Source organism: Convolutriloba macropyga, chromosome 1, assembly GCF_964194025.1.
Source record: "Convolutriloba macropyga chromosome 1, txConMacr16.3, whole genome shotgun sequence".
Lineage (NCBI taxonomy): Eukaryota > Metazoa > Xenacoelomorpha > Acoela > Convolutidae > Convolutriloba > Convolutriloba macropyga.
In genome coordinates, this window is record NC_134468.1 from 41850069 (window position 1) to 41857607 (window position 7539).

Consider the following 7539-nt stretch of genomic DNA (forward strand, 5'->3'; position numbering starts at 1 on the left):
CTTCGATAGACATTCCTCTAGTGCCGATGTCCGCAGGGTTCTCGATGCCTTTGACATGTCTCCATTGATCCATGGAAGAGCTCTCCAGTATTTCAGCTGCTCTGTTTGCAACAAACACTTGTTGCTTCTTGTGAGCTGATTGTAGCCACTGCAGCACCGTTGATGAATGAGTCCAATGATAGACTTTGTCGATTTTCACGTCATGTTCTCTCAGTATCTGTCTCTTTAGACGAACTCCGTAAACTGCGGCTTGAAGTTCTAACTTCGGAATTGTCGTGTGTCTGATGGGTGCTACACGGCATTTTCCAATTACATAGGTCAGTTTCAGCGTTGCTTCATCCTGCAGATATGCCACTATGCACATCGCTTCTTCTGATGCATCTGTGAAGATGTGGAGTCTCAAGTTTGTACATCCGTTTTCGAAATAAAGTCGATTTATTGACATCGTCCTTATTTCTCTCAATTCAGAACACCAATCACGGAACAGTTTTGAGTGTTCTGCTGACAATTCTTTGTCCCATGCTTGTCCCATTGCTGCCCAAATGCTTTTGAGCAGAAACCGCATTCGTATCGTGAAGGGTGAACATATCCCCAGTGGGTCAAACACTGCTGAGACAAAGGATAGGACAATTCTCTGAGTTATTTTTGCTGGAACCTCTTGCTCAGTTCCACAACAGACAATGAGACTATCTGTTTCCACATTCCAGTTTAGTCCAAGTATTGATGATGATTGAGGTTCAGCTTCGAAAGTTTTCACAACTTTCGTTGATCTGTCTGTCTCTGGGATCTGTGACTTGACCTCTTCGTCACTTGCTATCCATTTCGTCAGTTTGAATCCACCTTTGCTGAGTACGTCTCTGACTTTCTGGTAGATTTGGATTGCTTCTTGGGGGGTACTGACTGACTTAAGGAAGTCGTCCATGTAGAAGTTGCGTTGAACCGTTCTGACGAGATTTTCGTCGTTGTTCGCGTTATCTTTCGCCACTTGATGCAAAGCGTAGTTTGCACAAGTTGGCGAGCTCTTCGCCCCAAAAACGTGTCGTGTATACTCGTAAACTTCTATTCTCTGTTCTGGATTGTCTCTCCAGAGAAAACGTAGGCATCGGTTGTCAGCGCTTGGGACACCAATTTGAAGAAACATCGCTTCTATGTCGGCTGATAGCGCTATTTGATGTTCTCGGAATCGAAAAATTATTCCGACCAGACTCTGTAGAAGGTCTGGTCCAGATAGAAGTTTGTCGTTGAGTGCCACACCTTGATACTGGGCTGCCGCATTGCAAACTCTTCTGACTTTCTCCGGTTTATGCGGGTTGATGACGGGGTGATGTGGCAAATACCATTGCAGTTCGTCTCTGGTTTCGTTCAGTTCAGTTTGATCGACTTTGCGAACGTAACCAGCTTTGACATCGGTGTCAATTGTTTCCTGATAGCGTTGTCGTAACGTATCATCCTTCTGTAGGCGTCGTTCTAGGGACTTGAGTTGCCCCATTGCAGAGTAGAAGTTGTTCGGCAACTTCACTTCGTCCTCTCGCCACAGAAGTCCAACTTCGTATCTTTCACCCGTGAATCGCGTTGTTTGTTCCAACGTCTTGATTGCGCGTTGTTCGTCTTTTGACTGGCCTGTGACATCGCAGTTGGAGGCGTAGGATTCGATGTCCCACCACTTCTCAACTGGCTTGCTAATTTGTCCTCTGACACTGAGGTTGCTGTAGTAGCAAGAGTTGCCGCTTGCTTCGCTGGTAGGGGACCACTTAAGGCCCATCCTATTTTCGATTTCACTGCCCACGGTGCAGCCTTGTCGTCGGACCTCTTAAACTCTAATGGGTGATGGATGTCATAGCAGTCTTGTCCAAGAATGACTTGAACTTCATTAAGATTGTAGCTCTGATTCGGCAAGTTCTTCAAATGTGGGTAGCGGTCTTTCAATTCCTGCAGATCCACCATCTGGTCACCCAACTTCAGTTTCTCGTGCACATAAAACGGCACTGTTGTCAGTGGTCGTGACTTCTCGTGTGCTGAAACAGCTATCGGCACTATTTCAGTCTTGACGTATTCCGATCCGTGGATTCCTGCTACTGACAAGGACGCCTTTCTTCCTTGCAGCTGCAGTGTTGATACGATTGACTTGTCCACGAATGAGATTGAAGATCCTGTATCACACATCGCTAGCACGCTCAGGCTGTGGTTCCCATTTACGAGCTTAATTCGCACTACAGGTAGCCCTCCTTGTGTGATGTTAGTCGCTAATGCTGTTGTAGCGTCTGAGACACTCGTTGTAGCCTCCTTCTTTGAGAAGTCACTGTGCAAAAGTTTGTTGTGTCGTCGTCCACAATTGGGCACACTGCAAGTTTTACTTCTGCAGTCCCTTGATCGATGACCAGGTCTCAGACAATTGAAACACAGTCTGAGCTTCTGAACTTGCTCTCGTCGTTCATTCAGTTTCATTGATTTGAATTTCTCACAATTCCAGATCGCGTGCTGTCCATCTTTGAATGGACATTCTGAATTCTTTGGTTTTGTAGAATCTTCAGCATTTGATGCGAATGTACTTGTTTTCGGTTTTTCCCGACTTTGAAACTTAGAGCTTGTCTGAGCTAACAAGTCCTCATGTATGAAAGCTGTTGATTCTAACCAGTCTTTGAAGACAATCAAGTTTGCTGCCAGTAGCTGGTGATCCTGTAGGTGACGTAGCCACTGCTCTTTGAGTTGAAGGGAGAGTTTTCTTGTTGCTGAACTCAGAACTCCTTCCGATTCCAGGTCAGGTTGAAATCCAAGCCTGGTCAAAACGTTTACTGTGTTTGTGACTACATTTGCAAATCGAACAATGCTACTGGAGTCATCGTGTCTAACTGGTGGATGAGTGTATATCTTCTTAAGTTGAGCTTCGACTATGACTCTCGGTCTGCCAAACTTCTTGCAGAGAATATCCCAGGCTTGATAATATGACTGTGAGCTGAAGCCCAATCCCGATATTGCTGCTTTCGCTTGACCCGTGAGGCTGGTCTTCAGATACTGCATCTTCTCAGTATCACTTAGCTTCTTCTGATGAACAATTACATCGAAGAGTTCACACCACTCAGGCCACTCTAGAGGATCTCCTGAAAACTCTGTTAACTTCAGTTTTGGTAATCCTCTTGAGCCATCACTTGGCATCTGATATATAACTTGTGGTGTGGGTTGGCTCAACGTCGTTTGATTACGATTCTCCATCGATCTGTCGCGGGAGTTGTGTTTGGGACTTTGACTTCTCTGCTTGTTTTTCACTGTTGACGTTCCTTGCTGTTGAAACGTCGTCCTGGACAAATGCACTGGCGGATCTGTCACCCTAATTGATGTAGGGATTTCTGATCTCTTTAGAAAGCTTGGTTCCTGTCGTGGGGCTGAGAAGATTCCTACACCCGGTTGGAACAGCGGGGTAGTTTTCGGGTATGCACTGAACCTTTTGTCAGTTCTGTCCTGTGTGACATTCTTAGGAGGGTCGACCACAACGTTTGGTGATAGTGGCCGGCTAGGATCGGACTGCTCGGCTACGGATTTGAGCCAGTCCTGCGATATTGCTGGCTTTCTTCTGGATCTCACACTTTCGATATCACCTGCTTCTGATCCAGATGCTCTTGAGCTTCCCTTAGTCAGCTCCAGTTTTAGAACTCTTTCTTCCTCATCAGCCTCGGCCTTCTTCCTCTCATTTTCAAGCTCTCGCTCATGCTGCCGCAAGCGCAATTCGTCTTCTTGTTGTGTCAGTTGTAAACGCAACTCTTCCTCTTGTTGTTGTTGCTGGTGCTGTAATTGTAAGCGTAATTCTTCTTGCCGTCGACGCAATTCTATTTCCTCACGTTCCTTCTCTAGCTGACTTTGACGCTCTCGCAGCCGTTGATCGGCTTCTTTCTTTGCTCTCATGTTTTCGAGTTCTAAGTTCTCAATCTCGCGCCTCCTTGATGAACGTGAGTTGGCAATACTGGGTTCTTTTTTGCTTCGGTGCGTTCCAGAATGCCTAGAGGTTACTTCAACGTTCTCTTCGACATTTTCTGTCACTCCGTTTCCTGTATCAATTACAGTCTCGTTTGGGTCCTTATCACCTGCCGATGTAGATGACACCAACGATGTTTGATTTCCACTCTCTACGGTTTGCTGGTACTTTTTAAGTAGATCTGTAAGTTTGGCCATTTCGATATGAGTTGACATGCGCTTTTGCTCTGGTTTGACAAGTCGGATCACGTCTTTCCAATTAATGACTTCAGTACGATACTCTTCAATTTCTTTGAGTCCTGGTACCTTCTCGATGAGCCATTGCAGTACCTTTTTCCTTTCGCCGAATTTTCGCTCAGTGTCGGCATCGAAACTCTCTAAGTACTTTGGCTTCAGGAGTTGTCTCTGTTGCTGTCTGTTTTCTTTCAGCTCATCATATGTCTCAAAGAAGCATCGATACACTCTTTCAGCTGTCACTGTTTTATTCTGGGCTAGTTGTGCTTTTACGGCAGTGTCATGCCGGTCAAAGGTTTCCAGCAATTCGGTTTGCTCCTTTTCTAGCTTCTTGAGTTGGCCTGACATCTTGTAGTCAGTCGTTTTCCAATGTCTATCGGGGCTCTTTCCAGCCATCGTAAGGATTTCGTTATGGTCCACCAAAATCGAATCGATTTGTCTCTGTTCGTGTCACTGCTGTCTGGATCACTGTTATCCAGATTACTGCTCTCTGGGTCACTGTTGTCCGGGTATCTGTTCGTGTTGTCGTTGTTGTCCGGGTCGGCGGACCAAATGTTGCGGCTGCTCAAGAATCTCAGCGGAACCCAACTTCGCGGCCTGGTTCTCGAGTTTTACGCCGGCCTGGTTCTTCACTCGGTTGCTATCGACTAACACTCGCGTAGTAACTATTAGTCGCTCAGTTGTAATAAAGGACTGTAACTTTAATTTTTTGTGATTGAAGTTAAGAAAATCCTTGGTGATAATCTATATCCAATCTCGTGCTGAAGTTTGTAAGGCTTCAGCCCAAAGCTAGTACTGTTGCTAACTTCTTGTTAAGAAAGCTCAACTAACTTATAGCGCTCGAGATCTTAAGATCTAGCAAAACTTAGCGCAAAAGACTAAAGTTGATGAAGAATCAAATTATAGTCAATCTGAGAGCCAACTGCTCCTTATGACAGTTTCTAATGGTTCTAAATACAATATGGTTACACTATTCAGACAATTGGGTTAAAGTAAATAATCTGCTAAATATCATCATTGTCACTGATCTCTGATTGGTTAATCGAATAAAGTGATTTAAGTCAATGTTTACATAGTAAATGTCAAATTACCGCACTATTTGCTTTTGTTGACATAAGCACGGATGGTTATTACGTAGCTCTAAATGCCTCAAATGCACGGTATTTGACCTTTAATGATCATCTAAAGTATCATAAAATAAACAACTTAAGAAATTTAGCAATAAATGACAAAATATCAAAAAATGCCAATTTTGCACCATATAAGTGCTGATAGCCACACTTGTGGGTCTGATGCAATAATGTTCGTTGGGTCCATGAATAGCTTAGAGGTAACCCAAAACCGTCTGCCATAACCTCGGGTTGCTCGGGTTTTGGCTTCCCAAAATCGGGGGGGGGGTGTACAGATTTTCGGTCCCAACTTGTAAAATTTTTCATACTTCAACCAACTCAGGTGCACTCTGCACTAAAAGCTCTCGGCCAATTCTTTTGGCAGCGGGCCATATAATTCTCCTTGCCAATGGTAAAGCAACTCTTCCAATAGCTGCTGCGAGGGCTCCAAAGCCACTTCCTCTTTGATGATAATGACCGGAGAAATGTGACTGCGATGCTTGGTTGCTGTAGTAAGCTTCCATTTCACTTGTTTTGAAACTTTAAGCCTACTATCACTTTTCCTGTACCATTAACTGGAATAAGTTTTCCGGCTTCGTTCCTCAACTCCACTTTAATGTTCTGAATATTGTTAGAAAGTATGGGCTTGTAATCCAGAATTGTAAATGTCTTGTGATGAATAGGTGTAACAGTGTTTATGCTGCCGTTTCTTAAACGCCTTTCGGTCTCAATGATTTTAATTACAGGAGCTCTCACGTCTCAAATAATTTGATATTCTATAATGTCTATGTAGACAAATATTAATTGTGAGCCACAGGTTATATCGACTGGGAAATCACTTTGGTGTCTATTGAGAGTTTTGTGTGATTTGTATCCAATATGAATGTATCCATCATGCGAGTTGTCTTTTATACCCTTGAAGCCGAGAATACTTGGAACTTCTTCGTTTTCAAATGAAAAACCCTCATTCGCTCAGAATTGTAAAACCAGTTTATGATTAATTTTGTCAAAAGTAAAATCAAACTGTTTAAACTGAGCAATTCGCCTAAGTTCATCCATGAGTTGATCCAAACTAGTGTAAATGCCTTTGCGAATTTTTCTAAGGTGTCCACTGCGATTATTTGAGGCGTCGAGTTCCAATCCCGAGTTTTTATAAACGACTAACCCGTTTGAATTGACGTTGTTGATGTTTGATGGGAAGGATATTGAAGATAAAGCTACTTGCCATTCTCCATCCAAAATAAGTGGTTGAGATAACTGGTTACGGAATTTTGCCATTGTGTTTTCACCAAAAACTTCCATTGATGCGTTGGATATTAGGTCGATTGTGAATTCTTTAGCGGCATTCATTTTATTCGTCTAACAAGTTTACTTGGACTAATTCCGGTTCATAAAATTTACCTTCAATTATAACGTTGTTTGCATCTATAAGATTGTACGTTGGTGGACTCACGGTAGCAGTTTTGAATCGTAAAAACTTCGTCTGTATAATTTTGTTTATAACCTTTTCTGAATTTTTTGTCGTGCTTTGCAATCCTAACAAGGTCTCCTTTTTCGTATTTTGGTGTGTACTTTGTTGTGTTGACTGCTAATGATATTAAAATTGGTTCATGTTTTTTGAAAACTTTATTAGGTGCTAAAAGGGTTACCCGGTTAACACGACTGTTTATAGTATTTACAAACTGGGATAAATCTTCAATATATGTCCAAGTCCACTTTTCTTCCAAATATTTGTAAATGATGTTTTTAAGCGAGCGAATGTTCCTCTCTGCAAATGCCGACTTGGTTTCGCTTTCTGTTGTATATAAATGAATTCCTTTCTTTTCACAAAATTTTTTGAAATCTCCTTTGAACTCTGATCCCTTGTCTGTCCATACTTTTTCTGGCTGTTTCTTCTTGATCATTTTTTTGAACGCTTCAACAGCATCTTTTGCATATAAGGCCTTCATTGGTTGAACTCGTAAGTAACGTGATAAAACATCCACAGCCACTAACAAATATTTTACACCGTTGTTGTGTTGGGCAACTTTATCCATATACGCAACATCGACAGACCAGATTTCATTTATTCTATATGCAACAGCTTTCAATCGGGGAAAACTTTCCCTGAATTGTCTGTGTTTCGTGTACGGGGCTTTCGACTGAAGATAGCGAACAATTTTGCCTCTGGTGAAACCGCTAGCCTTCTTCAAGTTAGCAATACTACCAAATGCAGCACTGCCTTTTGTGT